Below are 27,091 nucleotides of genomic sequence, written 5' to 3' on the forward strand. Positions count from 1 at the left end.
GTTTTTAAGATCTATTATAAAGCGATAAAGTACAATTATGATCAATTGGTATAAGGATAAAAATGGACTTAAAGAACAGAATAGAAAATATGGACAGAGAACAGTATGTAGGCAACTGCCTGTGTTAGAACACAGGTGACTGCAGTGAAGAGGAGAAAGCACAATCCTTTCAATAAATAGCAGGGGAAACTGAACACAATAGGAAAAAGTTTAATATGGCATCAATTTGCACACGGATTGCAGATCTTAAATATGGAAAGTAAAATACTAAAGTTTTAGGCAAAAAGTTCAGAGAATAGCTGCATGACCTTAGTGTAGAAAATGATTTCTTAAATCACCCTAAAAAAGTACTAACTTAAAGGGTAAAGATGAAAATTTTGACTATAAAAACTTCTGTTTAAAAAGCACAATTGAGAGGGCAAAGGGCAATCTACATAGGAGAAGAAAAAATTTAAATTCATATATCCAACAAAGCACTAAAATACTCATGTTCAGTAAACATATTTTAAAAACACAAATTAGTAAAAAGATAATCCAAGTTTTTAAAGAGGAGATGAATAGCAAAAGGCTTCATATGTCCAAGAAAAAAACATATGAGTAGTCCAGTGTGATCAACTTTATTAGTCCATAGGAAAATTAATCTGAAATCAAAACGGGTATCATTAGTTATATGCCTATATGGCTGAAGTGAAGGAAAATGGTTGAGGAGGATGTAGAGCAACTGGAACATTCCTATCCTGCCAATGGAAGGATGAATTGCCATAATGATTTCAGAAAACTTTTTAGCATCCTCTAATAAATTAAACACATGCATACCCTGTGATCATAAATCCCTCTTCCAGGCATTTATCCAAAATAAAAAGTATCTGAATAGTCACCAAAAGACACATACAAGACTACTAGCAGTATTATTTACAACAGCCCCAAACTGGAAATTACCCAAATGGCAATCAACAGGAGAATGAATAAAAACCATTTTCATATTTGCCCTGTGGAATACTGTTCATCACTATGAATAAACATTTTCAAGCACAGGAAAATATGGGGCTAGTGGGAGCGAGGTATAAGTAATGGAGAGGAGGGTGTGGTAGGAGATGCTTCTGAAAGGCTGGTAATGTTCTGCTTTTTAACCTGGCTAGTGGGGACACAGGTATGGTTATTCTGTGGCAACTCATTGAAATAAATTTTAGAATGTATATGCTCCTTTTTATACAGCTGCTCCAAATCTCCTATTGGTTCTCATTTACGTTATTTTCAGTTCGGGGCTATCATGAATAGTACTGCTAACAATTCTTGTACATGTCTTTTAGTGAATATACAGATACTTTTATACGTTGAGCAAATGCCTGGGTGTAGGATTTCTGATCACAGGCAATGAGCACACTCCATGCAGGACCAAATCCCTAAACAGTGGGAGTCACCTTGGCTGTGGGTTATGGTTTTGATATAGAATGCACCCTGAAAAACTCATGTGTTGATTGATGTTCAGAGTGATATAACGGAATCATGAGTGTTCCGATCTAATCAGTGGATGATCCATTTTAATGGATATACTGGGCAGGAACCTGGGTAGATAGAGTATGACTAAAAGGGGTAGGTAATTGGGTGTGGGGCCTTAGAGACGGCATGTGTCTATGGGTCTCCTCATGAGCTCTCTGTGCTTCCAGCCTTCACCATGTAACAGCAGAGCCATTGTCCACTCATTCTCTCCATCTATCTATCTCTATCTCTGCCTTTTGCACCACGCTGTGATCTCCACAGATATAACCTGGCCTAATGTAAACCAAACCCTCTGAAATATCCAAAACTGTGAGCAAATAAATTTTTCTTCCTCTAAGTTGTAGTCATCAGTTTTGGGGAGTCACAGCAGTGAGAATGCTGATGGAAACATCTGACCTTTTGCACAAGGTGGAGTCATACAAGACTCATCATACACGTGTGCCTTACACACCTGTCTATATGGACACATCTGTCTTTCCTAGGACACATGAGCTCTCCTCTTCAAAAGAAACTGTTTTTGTTTATACTTTTATGCAACAGAACACCTAGCAAAATGCCTGGCATGCAACAGGCATTCAACAAATGAGGGAAGAGGTTGCCTTGACAATGTATTTGTTGGAAAGTATGTCAGCATCGACAGAATAGAAGAGGTAGTAGGGACCAACCAGAGGAGGGGTCCTCTATTCTTCTTATTCTTAACAAGAAGAAATTTATAACATCTACTTGAAAGGTTCCAGTATTTCATCTTGTTTCATTTGATCTTGCCCTATGCTTGACTTCAAATATCCCTCTCCTAAATTCTTACTAATGTACTCTTTGCTATAATTATCTTATTACCAGAGAGATTAATAACCCTTTTCAGCTTGGCTCATAAATCACAGATTTCTACAAGTGGGAGATTTTCAAGTAAGAGGCAAATTCACGTTGCTTAGTCATTCTTTTGTCTCCTTGAATCAGTTTTAGAATCTAACAGCACTTCATGTTCACAGGCATATAAAAGTATTGACTTTCTTTGAGATGAACATTATGTTCTAATGACCTAAAATGATAAATATTGTATTGAATGAAAGCAAGACAAGCCCAATATTTCAAAAGACTATAAGTCTTTATGTTCTCCCAAACAAAAATGCATTCGTATTTTATTACTAGAGAACAATTTGAAAGATTTAAACTACTAAAGGAACTAAGTAATATTATGTCTTGTGAAAGAACTTGAGTATTATTGTACCCAGCAGGGTTTGTGACTTAAAGAGTTGATATTAAAGAAACACCGAGTGGGCATCAAATTTAGTTTATAAACCAAAAGGGAAAAAGATATGGGGATGGCTGATGTTAGAACCAGACTGAGAAACTGGGGAATCTCCCAAAGACAGTAACCAAAGTTCATTTACCTGAAAAAGCAGAAAAGAAATAAGATTTGGAGGGTGTGGGCTGAGAGTGGTATCATTTAATTGATTCTCCTTGTGTCAATCCTTTTTCAATAGGCCAGACTGAGTCACAGCTTACGACCCAGATTAACCACTCAAAAGTGGAATTTAGCTAGAAACCCCCATCCTATTTCACCCCGCAATTTCTTTTCCTGTTCTTACACCTTCAGTGTTACTGAAGAACACTCTCTGAGAACATACTGGGCCTTCTTGAACCAATTATTTTTCACTTCAATCAGTACCAAAATATGTTCAGTCCACTCCCTCTATGATTTCCTTCACAGGCCACGCCACAGTTTATAATTAATTTTGCAAAAAAAAAAATGACCAGGTCACTACCTTTAACTTCCAAGAAGATATAAAATGCAGAATATAGGAATAATGCAAAGAACAGGCTCACTTTTCTTAGCCACAATTCCAAATAATTAAACAAAACCCAGGGAAGAATTACAGCTTGTGCCACACACCCATCTTTGAGAAAAGAAAAACAGAATACTACATAACTGACAGTTTCACCAGAATAAAAACTTGCAATGAAAAGAAACAGGTTTTCTTACAAAAGGCAAAAGCATGTTTTTTCAGAAAAGACCCAAAATAGATTTGTTTCACAAGAGCATGTTACAGAATTGGGGGATATAATTAAATATGCCCTCTTCAACTGTCCCCAAGTTTGGAACTGACAGGAGATAAATGCTGGTAGAAATTACATTATTTGTATGACTAGAAATGATGAATTTAAAAGAATATCTCAGATCCATAGCCCATATCTGCTTCAAACTTAACCTAATGCCTAGATGTTAGAATTTTATTGCAAACCCAATGGAGAGTTTGGATCCTTAAAGCAGAAACATCCCAAACAGCTGCCTCCCACAGAGAGGAAAAAAGAAATGTTTCATGTAATGCCATTATGAATGTATAAATAACATTTAGGTATAAAGATATATCCTTACAAAGAAATGGAATTCATTGCATAATAAATATTTAATGAGCATCTCTTAGGTGTTAGGCACTATTTTGAGGGTTTGCAAGCATCAATGAACCAACCAAAGAAAACCCTCTCTGCGTGGAACTTATTTATCTCTATAAATAATTAATAGTAAGTTTCCTGATATCTTAAGCATTATATTTATTGTTAGATTTTTTCAGATGCCTTACCATCATATGCAATGTCACTGTTCCAATTAACTTTTATCCCCTTCAAAATACTATGATGAAGTTAAAGTGCTGAAAAATTCATTCAAAGTGACTTGCTTAAATACTTTTTAAAAATAAATACAACAGCTGGTCATGGTGGTGCATGCTTGTAATCCCAGCATTTAGAAGGCTGAGACCAGAGGATCATGGTTCGTGGACAGCTTCAGCTACTTAGTGAGGCCCTTCGCAACTTAGTGAAACCCTGTTTCAAAATAAAGAATTAAAAAGTAGGGCAGGGGATGTAGATTGGAGCTCAAATGTCCTTGGGTTCCATCCCAAGACCCGCAAAATAAAATAAAATAAATACAACATATTTAGGGGAAACTTGGCAGCTTTTAACCACATTATTTGTACCTACTATCATTTTATAGTAAATAACATGATTTGTCATTAAAGTTACCATTAAATCTTAGTTACTTTCTTATTGTCACTTGCAACCCCAAAAGTGGACATCAGTGAATGCCATTATTACAAACAGAATGATTGACTTTTTAAGAGGAAAGTACTTTGATTGATTTTTAAAGGGAAGTGTTTGTATATCTGATATATTTAGAAGTATAAAAATAGGAAAAGGTAACTGTCAGATGCCCCACCATAAAAGCTTTTTTTTCTTCCTTCCTTCATTTCCTTCTTTGTTTCTTTCTTTCTTCTTCTTTTCCTCTTCTCTTCCCTTCTTCTTTTCTTCTCCTTCTCCTTCTTTTCATAATGGAGATGGAACTTAAGGGCATTTTAACTCAGCGCTCTAATTCCAGACCCTTTTAATTTTTTTAATTTTGAAACAGGACCTCACTAAGTTTCTGGTGTGAAACCTGCAATCCTCCTCTCTCAAGGGGTTATAGGCATGCACCACCACACCCAGATTTCTGGGCTTTTCTATGACTGATCATATGTCTTGAAACTCACCCTATTCAGCTAATTAGTGGGACATATACCTACACAGTCACTCCATATTTTTACTGTTATTTTTTATTATAAAGTAGTGCATACCCATTGTAGAAAAATTAGAAAAACAATACCAACAAGAATTTACCCTAGTAGAAAGCAGTTTAACTCCACTCTAGAGACAATTCCAGACTTACCTCCAGCCTCTATTAACTGCTTATACTAAATTCAACTTATACACACAAGTAAATCTTGATTAAGAAAAAAAAAGTCAAAAAGTTTCAATTCAGAAAAATTGAAAGCAAGCACACAGGTCTGGCTACTTGGAAGGATGGAGAGTCTGCATTTGGCAGGTAGAAGGAAGAAGGCAGAGGAGGCAAGAGCACTGTTGGAGGGGAGGGTGGTACTTAAATGCCAACAGAGTTGTTGGGTGAGGAAGGAAGCTGCATGGGTAAGCACAGCTTGGAGGGATGTGCAACTCCATTATCCAACCCAAAACTGGCTCTAAATGCCCTCATGCATGTGTGTATATATATATATATATATATATATATATATATATATATATATATATATATATATAGACATCCTTGCATTTTGGAACTCAGAAATGGAAACCTTAAAAAAAAAAAAAAAGCTCATCTGGGCAGATGGCATTTTATAACTTGTCTCTAGGGGAAGGCTCATTTACTCATGAGGTCAGCAATCTGAGGAAAATATGGCCATCAAAAATGAACACCAGGTTGAGAGTAATTGCTCCCCAGAGGCCTCCAAGATCTTCAGAACGAACAGGAGTCTACCTACCTATGAATTGGAGAAGCCAGAATGGCAGGTGAAAATTTAAGCACTGAAATTTTCCATTGAGAACACAGATATTGATTGGCTTTGTTTAAAAAATAATTTAGTTTAAAGCAATCTCAAACATAGATAACTGGTGCAAGTGCAGCACTTTTTCCCCTGAATCATTTGAGAGTAGGTTGCTGGTAGGTTAGGATGCCCTAACACCACTGAACATTTCAGGGTATGTTTTCTATAAATAAAGACATCTGCATACATATCCACAATTCCACTGCACAGAAGCAGATTAACACTGGCACATTACTGTGCTCCAATCCTTATCCTTATAAGGACATGTTTGGCACAAACATATATCCTTGTAGAATCCGGTTCAGATCCACACATGGTGATTAGGTGCCACGTCTTTTTGGTCTTTCTCAGCACAATAGAGATTTTCAGCCTTTCTTCGACTTTCATAAATAAAAATCCTCAGCTGTGAAACACCCCTCACTGCTTAGCTCTCAGAAATACAGTCTTCTAGTTTTGTAGAATTTGAAGTTGCCTGGTATTATCACATGATTGGATTTAGGTTATATACCTGAGGCAAGACTATCGCAAAATTGATGGGTTCTCATTTTCTCCCAATGGATGAAACCTGATTTTGTCCCATTATTGACTGAAGTTACACTAATCTCTTAATCAGGATGTTAGGTGCCAGGCTTTTTGTTAAGAAGTTGCTCCTTTTCCTCAAATTAATAAGCATGTATTTTGTGGGGAGGTACTTAATAACCTATTTTTATTGAACTTTCTATTCATCTATATAATTTTTTTTGTAGTACTGAGGGATGGAACCCAGGGGCATTCTACCTCTGAGCTATACCCCTGGCTCTATTTTTTATTATTTACTTTGAATCAAGGTTTCACTAAGTTGCAAAGGGCCTCACTAAGTAGCTGAGGCTGACCGCAAACCCTCGATTCTCCTGTCTTAGCCTTCCAAGTACTGGGATTACACGCATGTACCAACATGCCCCACTACATCTATTTATTTATAATTAATATAACTTATAGATTCTTATTTTATGTAATAGGTTATAAGGCATTAAAGTTATATTTAAATGTTTATACTCATATTGTTCTCAATTTTAATATTAGAAACCCTTTCAACTTGACTTCAATGAACTTGTAAAGTGTTCTCATTAATCTTGGAGCACTGTGTTTTCTGGCATAAGAAATTCTAGATTCATCTACTTCCCCTCCTCAGGCCTGGATTAAACCATTTTTCTAAGGAACTCTGGTACCTTTAATGGACAATGGTACTTAGAAGCCAAAATTTGTGTGTGAAGTATGCTCATATCTATTGAGATATTGCTGCTCCCAAAATATCTCAGTGGACAATACAAGCATGCATGTGTGCATTTGTGTGTGAAACTGATATATGTATATAAACATGTATATACAATGAATACATGTGTATGTCTGCGCATACACATTTATAAACATGCTTACATCTAAATTTAGTTTTTACTACCTACATACATTGAAAACCAGGAGCTCATATACCTCCAAAGCCAACCCTGCACCACAGCGTGCAGTCCAGTTTTCTCCCCTTCCATATATGTGGCACCCTTCTCCAACATTAAGAATCATGGCTCCCATTCTTCCTAATATATCAACTTATTTGATCAGTTCCCACACATGTTGCCAACCACACATTGCCATTATCCCCCTTCCCATGCCCCTGACCTCCCACACTGAGCTGATCTGCCCTAAACCTCACCTGTGCTGGGCCATGCCTTGTCACCTTGCCTGTCTGTCACCTGTGATGAGGCAGGTCCTCATGAGGATGCCCTCACCTGCATGGGTCACACACTCAGAAGGATGTGGTCCTCACTCTGCTTGATTCTGTGACCTGTACTAATTCCCTGTGTGGATTCCTGTCCACCACACTTGGCCTCTGTCGTGTCATCCTGGACTAGCTTCCTTATGTGGACTCCTTTTCCCCTTACCTGGGCCCAGCATCATTTCTCAAGATTCCTTTCTTCACCGAAGGCTTCTCTGTCCCACTCAGACATCTGGCATCACCTGTCCTGCTAGCCACTGCCACCCAAGCGCCTGCCCACCCATGGGTTCAGTCATCTATGTCAACCCTCCCTCCATGTGAAGGACAGCTTTGCTTTTCTCCATTTTGCTTGATTTAAGCATTTTGCTTAAATCTTTAAGTTTTTGTTCTCATACTTTTCTGTTTTTGTAGGTGTGAACTTAAACCTTAAAAACAACTACACTCCTCTCTAAACTTTTCATATCTTTGTCTTCACTTGTAACTTATTTTTAGAAATGCAAGAGAGTACCATGTTAAAACCGCATCTAAAAGACAGAGTTTGAAAATTTTTATAATGTCCTTTAGGATCATCCTAAGACTCTCTATCCTCAGAATAAATAAAAATTGGTCTAATTTTCGTGAACCTAGAACAATGAAGATACAGTAACATATGTAAGCTTTAGAAGGGCTATAGATTTCTGTACAGCAACTGCCAAAAGTTCATTCTAACTCCTAGGTAATGCTAACTCCACATTATTGCTTTATTTATCCTAAAATTCCCATCAGCAGAGTCAATGACATGTTAGGCTTTTGTTGCTACAATAAATTGGCACAGACTTAGTAGCTTATAAAAACAACAAAAAACTATTATTCTACTGTTTTGATATCTTGAGGCTAAACTCAAGATATCAGCTGAGCTGTGTTCCTTCTGGGAGCCCTAAGGTTAATCTGGTTTCTTGCCTTTCCCAGATTCTAAAGGCCACCTGAAATTCTTGGCTCATGGGCCCTTCTTTCATCTTCAAAGCCAGTAATATCACATGAAGACCTCATAGCTTCCACCCATCCTCTCCCTCCATCCCTTTCTTCTACTTGTAAGAACTTTTATGATTTACATTTAGCCCATACAGATAGTTCGTGATAATTTCTCTATCACAGCATTAGCTGATTCACAGTCTGAATCCCATCTCTACCCTTAACTTTCTTTTGCTATAGAATCTAACATGGTTATAGGTTCCAGTATGAAGACATGGACATCTTTAGGGGGCATTATTCTGCCTACCACAAATGGGTTAAGTTCTCTGATTCCCTACATGTGTTTCAAAACTTTGAAATGATTTTAAAGGGTTGTTAGCCCATCGATACCTCAATTTTGTTTTAGATGCAAAAAATAACAAAAATGGCAATTGGCACTTAGCATTTAATATGTGCCGGCCACTGTTCTAAGCAATCCATATATATTACCTCATATACCCTTTACAAGAACTTTATGAGGAACTAGCTATATGACATACTTTTTAAAAAAAAACTACATACATAAACTTACTGTTATGATTAATAATATATACTATTATAGAAATCATAGTAGATTTTCATCATTATATAATTCTTCAGGGAAAATTATTGCTATCTATGAAATGAGAAAATAAATTTTTATTGATATTTGAACATATCTCTTTAAAATCGAGCAAAGAATATTTATTTTTAATTATTATTAATATTTAAAATGTAAAATAAGTAACATGTATAAGTGATGAACTGAAATACTAAAATTGCTGTCAACCCATAACTTGAGATCTATGCCAATGTTGAGATGACATTTTTCCATATTCTTATGTGGTCCTTCCCCATGTCACCACCCTGCATCTCCCTGTATCCACACCTACTCAGCATGATTATTACTGTGTACTAGGTGCTTATTCCTCTTTTGAAAGACATTGCAATTAACATATCAATGAGGAAGGACTTCCAGGAAGATGGCAACCAAGAAAAGCAGTGTTTACGAGTGCTACTAACACTCGATCTCTATTGCCACAAAATCATAGCCAGAAAACACTATCAGCAGAGAAATACAAAATGTAAACAAAAGGGATAGAGAAAAAGAAGACTAGAAGAACTGCCGAAGACCAGAAAAGAAACCAGCATGCATTGCGGCGGTGGAGTCGTGCCAGCGCCATCTTGTCTCTCAGCACCAGGCTCCAGAGAGGAAAGGTAAACAAGGAGCTGAAGTGAGCAGCTGCAGATCATCCCGGTGTAATTCAGCAGTTCTTTCAGCACAAAGAACATCTAAAACTCCCAGTGGCCAAGCTCATCACACCTTCCAGGGACTCAGAACAGAGCTCAAAACCAGAAAAGAAATATGCCAGCCCCACGGCCAAGGACATGGCAGCGGTGCCATATTGCCAGCAGTGGTGGCGAATTCACCACACCCACAACAGCTCCAGATCAGTATGCACAATAACCGTAAGTGAAATTGTGGCCCGTAAAGGAGAAATCCCAGCACTTTACTCCCAGGGACTTGCACAATTTGATAATCTCCCTGGGTCTGAGATTTTGCCGTCCAACCCAGTGAAGGAGTAGTGGTGGCAGAGATACCACACCATAGTCGCAGCTCCCCATGGGAAAATTCCCAGCCTGGCACCCACATGGTCTCACACAGCCTCAATTAACTCCCTGGGTCTGAGACTTTGCAATACAACCCAGTAAAGAAGTAGTGGTGGCTGAGATTACGACAGACTCGAGATACAGAGCACCCTAAGTGCAGTCATAGTGACCTAGGGAAGGCACAAACATCTGAGATCATGGGAAAGAGGAACAACAATAGAGCAATGACAAAACCCTGTAATATCAGAACCTGATAACACAGAAATTCAGAGATCTCCAGAAGATCAAATCAGGAATATACCTGTAGAAATAATACAAGACCTTCGAAAAGAATTCAGAGAGAGTCTAAAAGAAATAAAGGATGCAATCATTGAGGTAAAGGCATCAATTCAAACTATAAACAATCAATTAGACCACATGGAGAATAGAATCTCGCTTCTAGAAGATGATCACTCCAAAAACGAACGCATAATTTATAACTTAGAAAAAAAATCAGACAGCAGGAATCTGTCATTGAAGAAATATGGGTCCATTTTAAGAAAGCTAACCTAAGAATAATTGGAATAGAGGAGGGAAAAGAAGATGAAACCAAAGGAATCAATAATCTCTTCAAAGAAATAATAGCAGAAAACTTTCCAAATATAGAGCAAGAGGTTGATACACAGGTCCAGGAAACTTATAGAACTCCTTTTAGACAGGATCAGAGAAGAGGTTCCCCACACCACATAATTGTCAAAATGACCAATGTGGAAGCCAAGCAGAGAATCTTAAAGGCAACAAAAACAAAGGGCCAAGTGACATTCAGAGGCAAACCAATTAGAATCACTCCAGACTTCCCAAACCAAATCATAAAAGAAAGAAAACAACTTCCAGCCAAAAATTTCCTATCCAGCAAAACTATCAATCAAATTAGATGAGGAAATAAGAAGCTTCCATGACAAACAGAAACTGAAGGAATTTATGTCTTCAAAACTAGCACTAGAGAAAATACTCAAAGAGATTAACTACAAAGAAGAAATAGGTAATACACACGAGAATCAGAAATATAAGATTTTCCATCCAGCAGACAACTAAGCAAAGAAGAATAAACAGTATTTCAAACAGAAACAAAATCTTAACATGTTAGGATTTAAAAATTATCTCTCAATAATCACACTGAATGTAAATGGCCTCAATTCCCTAATAAGAAGACATAAAGTGGTAAAATGGATTAAAAACCAGAATCCATCCACCTGCTTCTTACAAGAAACACACCTTACAAGTAAAGATAGTAACAAACTCAAGGTAAAGGGCTGGATCAAGGAAATTCATATTAAGTAGCCATCCTAACAAATATGAAGTTATATTTCACTATAGTTTTTATTTGTATTTTCTTAATGATATTATGATAATGATGAGTGATATTCATGTGTTTATTGGTCATATAAAAATCTTTGGAGATTCATTATCTATTTTAGTCTTTTACCTATTTCTAAATTGCATTGTTTGCTTTTATTGTTGCTAATTTTTAGGATTTCTATTTGGAATATTAATATACCTTCAGATATAGCATTTGGAAATATTTTATCCCATTCTATCAATAACTTTTAATTCTGTTTACATTGTCTTTGGATGTACAATATTTTTATAATTTCATGAAGTTTGTTTGTTTATTCTTCTGTTACCTGTGCCTTTGGAATCATATCCAAGAAATCACTGCCAATTTCAATGTTGTGAAGTTTTATAACCCATGTTTTCTTCTAAAAGTTTATAGTTCTAAGATTTACAGTTGGGTCTTTTATCTATTTTGAGTTAATATTTGTATATGGTGTGAGATAAGGGTCCAATTTTATTTTTTTCATGTAATTATTATTTTTCAACAATATTTAGTGAAAAGATTACTATTTCCTTCACCAAATGTTCTTGGAATCCTTGTCAAAAATAACTTGACAGTATATGGAAGAATTTATTTCTAGGCTTTTTATTTTACTCCACTGGTTTATATATTTGCCTTTATAGCAGTACTACTGTTTCAATTATTGTAGCTTTATAAGGTTTGAAATCAGAAAATGTACATCTTCTAGCTGTGTTCTTTTTTGAGATTATTTTGGGTATTTAGAGTTCATATTTCATGTTAGGATAGATTTTTTTCTGAAATAAAATAAACAAATGTACAAAAACATATCAATGAACTAAATATTTGTGTCATCTCAAAACTCCTATGTTCAAGCCTAATCCCCCATGTGATAGTAATTGTATTTGGGGCCTTCAGGCAGTAATGAGGTCTTAAAGACAGTCTTTATGAATGAGTTGGTACTCATATAGAAGATGTACCTGAGGGCTCCCTCATCCCTTCTCCAGTGTGAGATCACAGCAAAAGCAATGGCTATCTGACCGGAAGCCACCCTTGCCAGTCACCAAACCTTCTCACCCCTTGACCTTGGATTTCCAGCCTCTGAAGTCAGGAGAAATCAATTTCTGTTGTTTCTAAGCCATTTGGTCTATGGTATTTTGACCAATCAGTCAGAGCAAACTAAGACAAACATAAATATAACGAAAAGTTTAATGTTAGTTTTTTTTATCAAAATGATGGGATATCAAAGGTTACCTACTATAACTTTCCTTCTTTTCATTCTATGTTTTTTCTCTAAGGTTCACTGAAGTTCTTGAACGTGGTTATATCTGATTCGTTGTCTTTGCTCTGTGCTGCTTCACTGCATAAAGTATGCAACAGTTTATCATTTTTCTTATAAAGGAGCATTTAGAACTTCATTTGTTGATATTGCAAACAATGTCGTGAAAAATTCCAATATAAACCTCCTGACATATGAGCAGGAATTTCTCTGGTATGGATTCTAAAATGGAACATCTATCACAGAGGATGTTTGAATATTTAACTTCACCAGGTAATACCTAATTATATTTCAATTACATCACCCTCTAATACTTCACATGATCAGAATTTTTATTATCTTGCTTTGATAAGTTATTATCAGAGGTATTTCATAACTAATTCCTAAAAGAGTATGGAAGTTTCATTTTGGCTTAGTGATACATGCTCTAATTCTCAGGCAAGTAACCTGCTCCATATTTTGGCAGAGTTAGAAGCGTTTATTAAGGGTGTTTCCTGAAAAGTGATGGTATGTTTTTGGTTCCTTCAGTTAAAGATGACCAAAGCCAGTGGGAGGCAGACAAATATGAGATGAAACATGTAATTTACAGATCACAAGTAAGCCCTACCTCTGGTCACTCTAAAAGAAAAAAAAATGTAATTTAGACAGCTTCCTGCAGATTTTTGTAAGAGCAAACCTTGGAATTTCCCCAATTTACTTATATTCTAACATTCACTGGCCTCCATTTCCAGGAGCTCTCTTTAATCAAATGAAGCTTCTGAATATCTGAGTCAGTGTTAGGTCAAGTGGCAGATTTTTATATTCACCACTTGTTCAGCGAAATGGAACTTTTAAAAGACAGTCGATAAATCACTTTGTCACTTGAGAAGTGAGCAAGAAAAAAGATAATGGGGGAGGAGAGACAAATTATAAAATGCCAAATATATTCACTGCAATTCATTCATAAAACAGAAGGGAACTGATTTCAATCTTTGAAGGATAATTCCAATATAACCTTTCTCACAGTCAAGGAGCTCAGAGAACCACCTCAGCTCTGATGTCTCTAAATATAGAAAAATCTGTTTAACTTAGGGACATGGTGCTGTAAAATGTTAGTAGCAATTTTTTAAGTGGCTGGAGTCCCAGTCTCCACATGTACAACCTGTTTCTAATATAAAAAATGAATATGGATTGGCAAAGGGATCTCATCGACTCCTTTACCCAGGGCAGTTCTCTTTCATTGCCTGGTCCTGCCCTCTGTATAATCAGAGCAGGGGATTAGCTTGTGGAAAAGCACAGGCCCCAGGCTGGGCAGAGGAGGGCTCCTGTCCTTGCTTTGACACTTCATGTCTGCATCACTTTCAATAATTTATCTTCTGAATCTTATTGGTGACACTAGTAAGATGTGGATGATAATCTTTATCTTCTAGAATTATACAATAGATTAAATTGAGTGGTTGGTTCATTGAGAACCAGTAAATTTAATCAATTTAACTGCATCTGTGAAGCTTTTAAAAATCCAGATGTTCCAGCCAGCCCTAGATTAATTAAATCAGAATCTCTGGGGCAGGACCCAGGGATCAGTTTGTGCTTTGTTTTTAACTCCCCAGGCAATTCCAATGTGCTGCCAAGTTTAAGAACCTTGCTGAGCTAGCATATATAAACAGCTGATACTCCACCTGTTCCTCAGTTCTCTCAGTCAGTGGTGCCTAGAGCTATTCCGTCCCTCAAATTTCATGGATTTGGGTCTGCCCTTTCCCTCCCCTTGCCTGGATATCTCCAGCCACTGCTAAAGTCTAATTTGACTTTAGAAATACCCTACTTACTCCTAACTTCATCCTGTTTTTTCTTGACAATTTTTTTTCTTTTTTATCTCCCTGTTGTTCTTATACTTCCTTAATAAAATTATAGTATCCCTAAAATTACAATGCCAAGAAAAAATAGAAAATTACAGAATTTCCTACTCCATGAACTCAGAGTGTGCCATGCTGGGGGTCAAAGTGGCATCATCACTGCCCTTCAATAATAACACTGGTCACATTGTCCTAGACCACCCAAAGGGGTACAGTTTCTAATGCACCATTTCCAACTTTATTTTGTGGCACAATATGGTGGTCTTGGTTACTTTTTTATACAATGGCATGTTTGGGTTCCCATGTCTCTTTGTCCAGTTAAATAAAAATTGTCCCAGCTCATTTCAAACTCACCATTGTCATGGCTGCCATAAGTACAGCAAGTATCTGCTCTGCCCTCCATTCATCTTCAAGGTTGCCAGACCGTGATTTGTTTGCTTTTAACTGAAATGAAAATATAAGCTAATTAGGATGAGGTAAGTGATGAGTCTGTCTTTAGTCAGGGAAGCACTGCTTCAGGAAAACAAGTGATAGTATTGCTACATGCACAAACCACCTCATTTTCAGACTGACATGCCTCGTCAGTGAATGTCAACCATTCGCAGTCAATTTCTAACACAGAGATGAATAATTTTCTGCAAGACTTGTTACATCAAGGTGAGGATTGAAAGCTGACAGATGAAAAATGGAGGCTCCCCCGTAAAAGCAAACATTTAAAACAAGCAGTATAAAATTTCAATCTCTGCCTCTTTGAGGTCTCCAAGTTCTTCTACTGGTTTATAGTTCACATGAACAGAACTAATCAACAAACAGGTTTTGGGGTTGTTGAGCTGCTTCTCAGCTCGTGAAAATAAGGTGCTGAGGGAAGGTGGATAGCAATATTGTTTTCACTTTTCTGTATTAGTTTGGGGTTCAATTACTTCAAGATGTCAACATTTATATCAGTCTTGTCTAAACCTCCATTCACTTACCAATTCCTTGCAGTAAGTAGATATTTGGTGTCAGAAATTGACTTTTTAACTCAGTATCTTAAGTACCTTTGTTCTGATCACCTTCTCTGGACCCCAGTCCTGAGAGAGAGCTTCCTACCCAGCAGGGTTCTGGCCAAATTCAACACGCAGCACTGGACAAATGAGGTTTACAGAAGCTCTTGTCCACGTGTACTCAGAGCCTGGGACACCATGCCATTGAGGGCCACGCGGGGGACTGCACTTGGGAATGGAGTGGATGAGAGGCTGTGTAGCAGGCTTTGTTGTGCCACAAGGGTGAGGTGGCTCCTGACTCTCATGGGTGGATCTGATTTCTTGTTTTAGTAGTTCAGAGGGTTGTTAGGGAACTGAGATCTGCTGCTTAGGGATAAGCAAGCATTGTGCCTTGTCCCTGGGATAAAGGGGTCCTTAACAAGACAACCTTACCCATGAGAGTAGAATGGATAGGGAAACTTGGAGTTAGGCTACTTGAAGCCTTCTGGGTTTTCCCCAAAGTCAAAAGCTATAATATTGGGCCTTAACTTTTGGTCTTATACATTGAGAATTGTATAGTCAATAAGTGGAATAATAACAAAGATTGGCTAACCATGGGCAACTAAACAGATACTTCTTTATTTAGTTGTGCGTCTTTACCTTTAGGTTGTAAACTCCATGTGGATAAGGACTTGTCTCACCTACTTTCCACTATCTCCCTAGCGCCAAATGGGAGCATAGTACAAGGAAAATAAATTTTATAATCTTTGACCAATAACTTTATTTTATTTTCAATAGCTCCCTAAATTCCACTGCACTTAGACATTGTTGAATCTATGATTCTAAAATCATAAGCATGAGTTCAGCTTTGTGATGACAGAGGAAAACATAATAGTAACTCCACAACTTTGTCATCTTTGATTTTGTAACATACTGGAATCCTAGCCTATTTCCTAGAGCTCTCATTTAAAAAAAAATATTAAGTCTCAATCTTAGAATATTATTCTTTTTCTTTGCTTTTATTGGTGCATCATAGTCTCACATCATAATGTAAATCATGTTGACAATGACACACATGTATACAGCACTTGGTGCCCTACAACTCCCCATATCCCTCCCTCCCAATACCGAGTGCCCAGTTTGAAAATGGTATATTCACATGTATGCATATAGTCAATTGTAGTATTTCCACTAATGAATCTCAGTCTTTATTTTTCCCTACTCTTCCTCCCTGGCTCCATTGAGGATCTCCTCCATCATCTGGAGTCTCTCTGGTATCTCAAATACTCCTTAGTTCTCATGCATATTAGAGAAAACCTATTATCCTTCTTCACTTTCTGTGCTTGGCTAATCTCACTTAATATCATGCTTTCAAGGTCCTTCTGTCTTTTTGCAAATGGTGTAATTTTGTTATTCCTTATTTCTGAGTAGAATTCCATTGTGTATATTTCCAATAATTGCGGGAAGCATCCGAATTTCTGACTTTAAATTATACTACAGGGCTATAGTAATTAAAACAGTATGCTATTGGCACAAAAACAAGAACACAGACCAATGGAACAAAATAGAAGATACAGAAACAAATGTATACACTTACAGTAAACTGATCTTCGACAAAGGGGCCAAATATATGCTGGAAAAACCACAGCCTTTTCAACCAATGGTGCTGGGGAAACTGGCTATCCATTTGTAGAAAAGTGGAACTAAATCTTTACCTCTCACCCTGCAAAGGAATCAACTTGAGATGGATCAAAGACCTGGAAGTTAGACCAGAGACTATGAAGCTATTAGAGGAGGGCATAGGTCCAACACTCCAACATATAGACTCAGGTAGTAACTTCCTCAACAAGACCTCCAAAGCTCAGGAAATTAAAGCAAGAATTAACAAGTGGTATCACCTCAAACTAAAAAGTTTCTGTTCATCAAAGGAAATCATCAAGAGTCTAAATAGAAAGCCTATAGAATGAGAGAAGAACTTTTGCAGCTATCCCTCTGATAGACGGCTAATAATCCAGAATCTTATTCTATATGTGCAGACTGAGGTTGTGTGGGTAGTCTACCCAAGGAGAATCTTGGCCGAAATCCAGAACAAAAAGAGCCAACCTCTAGCCAGTTAAAAATGAGAGTCATTGTAAGGGACAACATGAACTACCACGGATCTTCTCCTTCAGCCACTGTAAATGTCAAGAACAATATACTAAACTGTGCTGCTCTCTTCAAGATATATAATTCTGGAAAATGAGTCATCTGCTTGCCTCCCCCTTACTCCCTCTCTATAATTCAAAGCCAAAGCCCACTCTCAAATAATGTTTCTTAAATGTTGACTCAAGAACAAAATATACTGAGGAGCAATTGGTTTTTTTGTTGTTTTGTTTTTGTTTTTGTTTGCAGCACTGGAGATTGAGCTCAGGGGGGTTTTACCTCTGAGGTATACCTCCAGCCCCATTTTATTTTTTATTTTGAAACTAGATCTCACTAAATTGCTGAGCACCTAATTTGCTAAGGCTGGATTTGAACCTGTGACCCTTCTATCTCAGCCTCTCAAGTACTGGAACCGCAGATGTGTGCCACCATGCCCAACAGAAAGATAATTGTTTAAAGTCCTTGTAGCACTTCCATTCAAAGAAGACATCAAATAATGAATACCAATATCCAGATGGCTTTTATGATTAGTGAATTGGATTAAATCTAAAAACTATAATAATGCTTCTTATATGTTGAAATGTTTAATAATTTTGGCTGATCATACTCTAATTAATAAAGTAGGCAGAGCACAGCAGCTCTTTTTTATTTTTTTATTTTTTTGAGGAACTGGCGATGGAACCCAGGGGCATTCTACCTCCAAGCCACACCCCCAGCCCTATTTTTTTTTTCAATTTTGAAATAGGGTCTCACTAAGTAGCTGGGGCCGGCCACAAACTTTCCATCTTCCTGTCTCTCCTCTCAAGTACTGGGATGACAAGTGTGTGCCTCCAGGCCTGCCTCCACAGTAGCTATTTGAAGGTGATTTTTTTAGTAAGGAAAAAAGCTATATAGCATCAACTGAGATTAAAAATTATTTCATCCTTCACAATTTTTCTCCCTAATAATCCTTAATAAAAATAAATTTTAAAAACTTGCATGTGAATTTCACTGCTCTACTTTAGGTTTAGAGATCACTTAACTTCTATAAGCTTCAATTTCCGCATTTGTGCAAAGTAGGAATAACAATACTTGCCTTGCTAGTCATTCTGCAAGGTAAATAAGATAGTACTTGTGAAAACAGTTTGGAAAAACAAAATGTTATGTACAAATGTACAAAACTATAAGCCAAAATTTTTTTATATTTTTATTCCCTCAAATATTTGATATTTTTAAACCACCATCCAGTTGGGTTTTTCTGTCAAAAATATAAGCTAGGTGCAGTGGCACACACCTGTAATCCTAGCAACTTGGGAGGCTAAGGCAGGAGGATCACAAGTTAGAAGCCAGCTTTAACAATATGTCTGAACATAAAATATAAAAAGGGTTGGAGGATTTAACTCAGTAGTAGAATGCCCTGGTTTAAATATTCATTACTAGGGGGGAATAGAAAAGAAAATATTGTTTTTATTACTATAACTTCACTATTCACACATGGGAAAGCTAGAATTTAATAGACTCTAAAAGCAACTCATCTGAAACAGAGATCAAGACCCTGGCTTCTGGACCAATTGCATGGATTAGATTCTGTAGTAGGCAACTGAGGTTAAGTAGGGTCATAATGGTTGGTCCCTAATTTGACAGTATCCCTGTATTTATATGAAAAGGAAGACAGACTAGAGCTCTCTATCTCTCCATCATTTGAGCACGCAGCTAGCGCCACCTATCAATGGAGAGAAGGATCCTCAAAACAAAACCTCCCTGCTGGCACCTTGATCTTGGACATGGCCACCTCCAAGTGTGATGAATACATCACTGCTGTGTCAACCGTCCCGTCTATCCTGTTTTGTTATGGCAGCCTGAGCAGACTGATGCAGCTACACTGCCAGCTCTCGTAAGCTTTGCCTATGTGGTCTTGGACCCACTCCCAAATTCTCCCACTTACTTGGTGTTTCAGTTCTTGAATGTCACAAGCTCTCTTTAAAAGCACTGATGGTAGGTTGAGGAAGATAGAAGAGGAAAAACAAGAGTATTTCTCCTCCTTCCCCTCTGCTTCAGGTGGCATCTGCTGCAGGGACTGCATCTCCTCCCTCATCCCACCTTCCTTCTGCCGGTCCTCCAGGCCGTGCGTCTACCTACAGTCAGGTGGCTCCAGGATTATCTGGGTGACTTGGGCTCTAGGTGATACCATCTCCTCCCCTTTTTATTTTTATTTTCATGACTGCTTTTGGGGAAGAGGATTGCCTCGCTCTCTTCTATTTGCTCTCTTAACTCCTCTAATGCCTTTCCTGGTCTCCTGAACTAAATTTTCTCTTCCTGGAAGGAATTTTATTTACCCACCTGTACACATCACCAGATACTAAATAGATCCAGGAAATATTGTGTCTTCAGGGAAAAATTACCCACAATTAAAATTTGTGTGTCATCTTAAAATGTAGCAAGCTAGGCATGGTGGTGCATGCTTGTAATCCCAGCATCTTGCGGGGCTGAGACAGGAGGATCGCAGTTTGCAGCCCGCATCAGCTACTTAGTGAGGCCCTTTGCAACTCAGTGAGACCCTGTTTTAAAAAAAATAAACAATAAAAGCCAGTCATGGTGGCGCATGCTTGTAATCCCAGCATTCAGGAGGCTGAAACCAGAGGATTGTGATTAGTAGACAGCCTCATCTACTTAGTGAGGCCCTCCACAACTTAGTGAGACCCTGTTTTAAAATAAATAATAAAAAATAAGACAATGGGTATAGCTTGGAGGTCAAATGCCCCTGGGTTCCATACCAGACCCACCCACCCCCCAAAAAAAGTAACAAAACATCTTGCCAACATAAGGCTCTCTGCACATGCTCTATATTTTATGAAACATCCTGGTCAAGAATTATACAGTCCATTCTTTGAATTGTTTTTTATTCTCTATTTCATTTATTTCTGCTCTGATTTTAATTATTTCCTATTGATTCTTTGAAAAGATTAATAATATTGAAAAACCCCTGGCCAACCTAACCAAAAGAAAGAGAGGATCAACTCAACTCATTAAAATCAAAAATAAAAAAGGAGACATCATCAAAGACAGTGGGGAAATTCAAAGGATTATCAGAAACTATTTTGAAAATTTAAACGCAAATAGACTGGAAAACATGGAAGAAATCCATATATTTCGAAGCACATATAACCTGCCTAAATTGAACCAAGAGGACATAGCAAGCCTAAACCAAACAATAGCAAGCAAAGAAATAGAAAGTGCAATAAAACTTCTGCCATCAAAGAAAATCCCAGGCCCTGACAGGTTTCCAGCTGAACTCTGCAAAGCCTTCAGTGAAGAACTGAATACTTCACAACTTGTTCTGGGAAAGTGAAAGGGTAAGGGTTAGGATTAGGGGTTAGGGTTAGGGTTAGGGGGAATTCTCCCAAATTCCTTCTACGAGGCCAGTATCATATTAATATCAAAACCAAGTAAAGATACCTCAAGAAAATAAAATTATAGACCAATATCCTTGATGAACATAGATGCAAAAATTCTAAACAAAATACTAGCTATAGCCAAGCATAGTGGCACACACTTGTAATCCCAGCATTTAGGAAGCTGAGACAGGAGGATCGTGGTTTGCAGATAGCCTCAGCTACTACTTAGTGAGACCCTTTGCAACTCAATGAGACCCCAATTCAAAATAAAGACTAAAAAGTAGGGCTGGTGTCAGTCAGAGGTGTCAGTCAGAGGTGGAATGCTCCTGGGTTCCATTCCCAGTACTGCACAAAAAAAGAATAAAAAATACTAGCCATACGTATTTAAAACTATATCAAGAGAATCGTACACCATGGCCAAGTTGGTTTCATCCCAGAAAATCAAGGCTGGTTCAACATATACAAATCAATACACATTATTCACCACATAAATAGAACTGAGAACAAAACCACATGATCATATCAATAGATACTGAAAAAGCATTTGACAAAACCCAATACCCATTCATGTTTAAAACACTACAGAAAATTGGAATAGAAGGAACATATCTCAATATCATTGAGGCACTATAAAATAAATTCAAAGCCAACATCTTATTGAATGGGGAAAAATTGCAAAAATTTCCTCTAAAATCAGGAACAAGACAAGGATGCCCACTATCACCACTCCTTTTCAATATAGTCTTCGAGACTCTTGCCACAGTAATAAGACAAGAGAAGGAAATCAAAGAAATTCAAATAGGAAGAGAGGAATTAAAACTATCCTTGTTTGCAGATGACATAATCCTTTATCTAGACGACCCAAAGAACTCAACCAAGAGACTACTGGAGCTGATTAACCAATTCAGCAAAGTTGCAGGATACAATATCAATCTAAAGAAATCAGTTGGTTTTCTATATGCCAACAATGAATCCACAATGAAAGAAATAAAGAAAACAATTCCATTCACTATAACCTCAAAGCCAATAAAATACCTAGGAATAAACCTAAGCAAAATGTAAAAGACTTCTACAATGAAAACTATAAAACATTAAAGAAAGAAATTGAAGAATACTTTGAAATATGGAAAGATCTCCCTTGCTCATGGATAGGCAGAATAAATATCATCAAAATGGCTATTCTGCCAAATGTGATCTACAGATTTAATGCAATTCCTATCAAAATACCAACAACATTCTTTATAGACCTTGAAAAATCACTCATGAATTTTATATGGAGAAAGAAAAGACCTAAAATAGCCAAAGCAATTCTCAACAATAAGAACCATGCAGGAGGCATCCCCTGACTTCAAATTATACTATAGAGCAATAGTAGTAAAAACAGCATGGAATTGGCACAACATCCATACAGGTCAGTGGAAAAGAATAGAAGATACAAAAACAAACCCACACACCTATAGTCAATTGATCTTTAACAAAGGAGCCAAACTCATACACTGGAGAAAAGACAGCCTCTTCAACAAATGGTGCTGGGAGAACTAGCTATCCATTTGTAGAAAGATGGAACTAAATCCTTACCTCTCACCATGCATAGCAATCAACTTGAGATGGATCAAAGACTTAGAAATTAGACCAGAGACTGTGAAGCTATTAGAGGAGGGCATAGGTTCAACAATCCAACATATAGGCACAGGCAGTAACTTTCTCAACAAGACCTCCAAAGCACAGAAAATTAAAGCAAGAATTAACAAGTGGGATAACATCAAACTAAAAAGTTTCTGCTCATCAAAGGAAACCACAAAGAACCTAAAGAGGAAGCCTATAGAATGGGAGAAGATCTTTACCAGCCACCACTTTGATAGAGGGCTAATATCCAGAATATACAAAGAGCTCAAAAGACTCTACACTAGCAAAACAAACAACCCAATCAAGAAATGGGCAACTGAACTGAAGAGACACTTCACAAAAGAAGAGATACAAAGGGCCAATAGATACATGAAAAAATGTTCAACATCACTAGCCATCAGGGACATGCAAATCAAAACTACACTGAGATTCGAACCCCAATCAGAGTGGCAAGCATAAAGAGGTTAAATAATAACAAATTCTGGCAAGGATGTGGGAAAGAAGAACTCTTTTACACTGTTGGTGGGAGTGCAAACTAGTTCAACCACTATGGAGATCAGTGTGGAGATTCCTTACAAAACTGGGAATGGATACACTATGTGCTCCAGCTATACCACTCCTGGGTATCTTTCCAAAGGGGTTGAAATCAGAGAATACAGTAACATATGCATACCTATGTTCATAGCAGCACAATTTGTAATAGCCAAAATATGGAACCATCCTAGGTCTCCATCAGCAGATAAATGGATTCCAAAATTATGGAAATACACACAATGGAATTCTATTCAGCTATAAAGAAGAACAAAAATCATGTCATTTGCAAGAAGATGGAAAGACCTGGAGAATATTATGTTAAGTGAGATCAGCCAGGCACAGAAAGAGAAGGGACATATGTTTTCTCTGATAAGCCCAAGCTAGGGAGAATAGGGAATACCAGAGTGACTCCAGATAATGGAGGGGAAACCTCAGCAAAGCTAGAATGGAAGGGTAGGAGAGGAAAAAGACTGAAGTTGATTAATGGAGGAGCTACATTCAAATATGTGTAAAACCATAAATGTAGTTTGGTCAACCTGGACACTCATTGTTGGGAGGGAGAGGGGTGGAAGTGGGGGAAGGGAGAAGGGCACCAAGCAATGAATGAATGCCATTTTCAATATGATCCACATAAAAATATTATATATATATATATATATATATATATATATATATTCGTATAAAAGGAAAAACATATTTTGAATAAGAACAGAACAAACTCTTTAGACACATAGAAATATTATCAATCATTTTGGTAGATATCTAAACCAAATGATTAGGCACCTATGTACATATGTTTTTGTATATTACAAATATGTACATATTTTTGTGCAATTCTGAAAGACACAAACAAGAACTTCTTGATTAAAAAAAATTCTACAGTACAAAGTCAAGCCACAGAATTTTTAACCTAGCTTCACAAGGTTGAAATTTAAAATGGACTAGCACCATTTTATTTTCAAAGTATTGATCATTTTAAAGGTGAATAGAACAGCCGAAGATGCTTATAATCCCAGTACTTGGGAAGTTGAAACAGAAAGATCACATGTTCATGGGAAGCATCAGATACTTAGTGAGGCCCTCTTCAACTTAGTGAGAACTTGTTTCAAAATTTAAAAAAAGAATAAAAAACAGGCCTGGGAGCATAGCTCGGAGGCAGAATGCCCCTGGGTTCAATTCCCAGTACCACAAAAAAAAAAAAAAAGAAAGAAAGAAAGGAAAAGGTCAATAGAAAATAGTAGTAACTGCACCAAGAGGTTCATATATATATGAGAGTTGATCTTTTATGAGAGAAAAATGGTATTCTGGATTATTGGAAAAGGGATGGTCTAGTCAGTGGATGATATTGAAACAATTGGGTATATCCAGATGGGAAACTAAAATAAAATTTGACTCCAATCTACAAAGAAAATAAATTCCAAATGAATACAGAGCATATCATAAAGTAACAAAAACTATGTTTTTGTAATCTTAAAGAAAAGAAAATCAATATAAAATATTTTCTACAACTAGCTGGGCATGGTGGCACACCCCTGTAATCCCAGTGTACTGGTATTGGGAAGAGAGTTTAAAAAGTATTAATGTATCAATCCGGGGAAAGATGTCCAACCTTGAAACATATCTTCTTTACTAAGAAAGCCAGGGTTAGCCAACATGTCCTTGCATTCCTAAGAACAATTTAACACAGTTTGGGGGCCTGTGTTTGAAGATAGAGATGCCTCCCTCTCAGGCCATAAGTCTGGGCCTGTGTTTGGAGACAGAGATGTCTCCCCCTTTCAGGCCATAAACCCAGCTGGAGAGATAACAGAAGCAGAGCCGGGGCTGGTGATAAGGTGTAACATGATCTCCAAAAATCAAAGGGACCTGCTGGACTTAGACAGGATAAAAATTCAGTAAACTGGAGTTCGTTGGCATTTTCATTCGAATTGCCCCCCTGTGCCTCGCTCCGGCACAAGGCTGTAACTATCTCTATATTTCTCTCTTTTTAATAAACTTCTTTAAATCTGCAGCAGCTGTCCAAGCGATGAATACTTATTCTTAGCTTAGGACAAGAATCCACGGTTTTTCTGTTTGTCTCTGTGTGTCTGGTGGTGGTGGTGGGGGGGGATTATTTCACACCACACACCTTCCCCCCCCCAACCTATCCCCTGCAACACCCAGCATTTGGGAGGCTGAGACAGAAGGATCATTGTCGGGATCCAGCCCGACAGCGGCGGGTCTTGACAGATGATGAGTACCGGCGGCCCGATCACCACACGGAGCTGGGAGATATGTCAAGCAAGTTCTCGTCTATTCCTCTCCAAGCAATCATATATATAGCACCAAACCACGAGGGGAATTCCCATCGGAAATAGCCTAGCCTATCGGAATAAAGATCACTAGCACGTAGTTCACAGCCAATCCCAGGCCAGTACATGAGCCATTCATGTGTGCGGAAGCTCCTTTAAAGATAAGAAAGGGAAAGACTGCTCAGTCTCCCCACCCATAATGAATGGGGAAACCACGCCTTCGTAGCTTCCTCCAGGCGCCATCTTAGCCCCTTTTCTGCTGAATCATTTTACTGCATAAGTTCTTAAACTTTACTTAAAGTTTTGCCTTAGGCTGCAGGCTGCTCAGGCCGAGGGAGGCTGCATCTCGTTAGGCGCTGTATGGACACACCCCATCAGATCATGGTTCCCAGACAGCCTCAGCTACTTAGTGAGGTCCTTTTCAACTTAGTGAGACGCTGTTATAAGATAAAGAATAAAATAAAAAAAAATAGAGCTGGGGATATCACTCAGAAGTAGAATGTCTCTGGGTTCCATCATTAGTATTGAAAAAAACCAAAATGTTTTCTATTTCTATATAGTAAAAGATAAGATATAGGAGAAAATATACTGAATAAGAGGCAAGGAACAAGATTATAATAGATATATATGTATATATAAAATATACATAATATCTTTTGAAAATATAAATCTGATCAAATTTACATTAGGTAAATACAGAAGAAAAGACAACAAAGGGCAATAAACCCAGCAGAAAAGACAACAAAGGGCAATAAACCCAGCAAAACTGCACAAGTCTGGAAAATCAAAACCAATAAAATAAAATATTTTTCTTTCAGAGCAGAGTAGCAAAAATACAATCAGTTGCCCACTGAAAAGCTCCCAAGAGCCAAACTAGAAACAATTTGGGGAACAAAATTATGAAACTATGTTATATTACAACTCGAAGTATAAAACAAATACAAGGCTTTACTGGTATAAATAAATAAATAAAAATAATGGATAACAGGCAAATCTGCTTTGAAACAGAATTTAAAATAATGTATGTAGCTACTCTACCTCAAAAGAGTAGAATCTAATTCCTTGCTCCTTAAATGTAGACCACACTCAGTAACTTTCTTTCAACAAATACAATGTGAAACAGGGAGAAAAAGGTAATTTGACAGTAGGGAAAACTGACAGACCCAGTCTCAGCCGGTGATCAAGGTTTATGTCTCCAGCTCTCCAGCCATAAACCATGAGGATAGTGTATTCCTTTGATACAATGTGACAAGACTGGTACTTCTGAATCTCCCTCCCCAAAACCCAAAACCACAGGCTAATCATAAGGAAAACATCAGCTAACTTCTTGAGAGGTCGTCTACAAAATATCTGATCATTATTCCTCAAATCTGTAAAGATTAGCATGATAGTTAATTTTATATATCACTCAACCCAGCCACTAGGCATCCAGTTTTTCATCAAACATTATTCCAAGTGTTTGGCAAATGAGTTTCACATTAAATTGGTAGATTGCTTAAAGTGGGTTGTCCTAGGGTGGGT

This window comes from Muscardinus avellanarius (genome assembly GCF_963383645.1).
Source record: "Muscardinus avellanarius genome assembly, chromosome: 2".
Taxonomy (NCBI): domain Eukaryota; kingdom Metazoa; phylum Chordata; class Mammalia; order Rodentia; family Gliridae; genus Muscardinus; species Muscardinus avellanarius.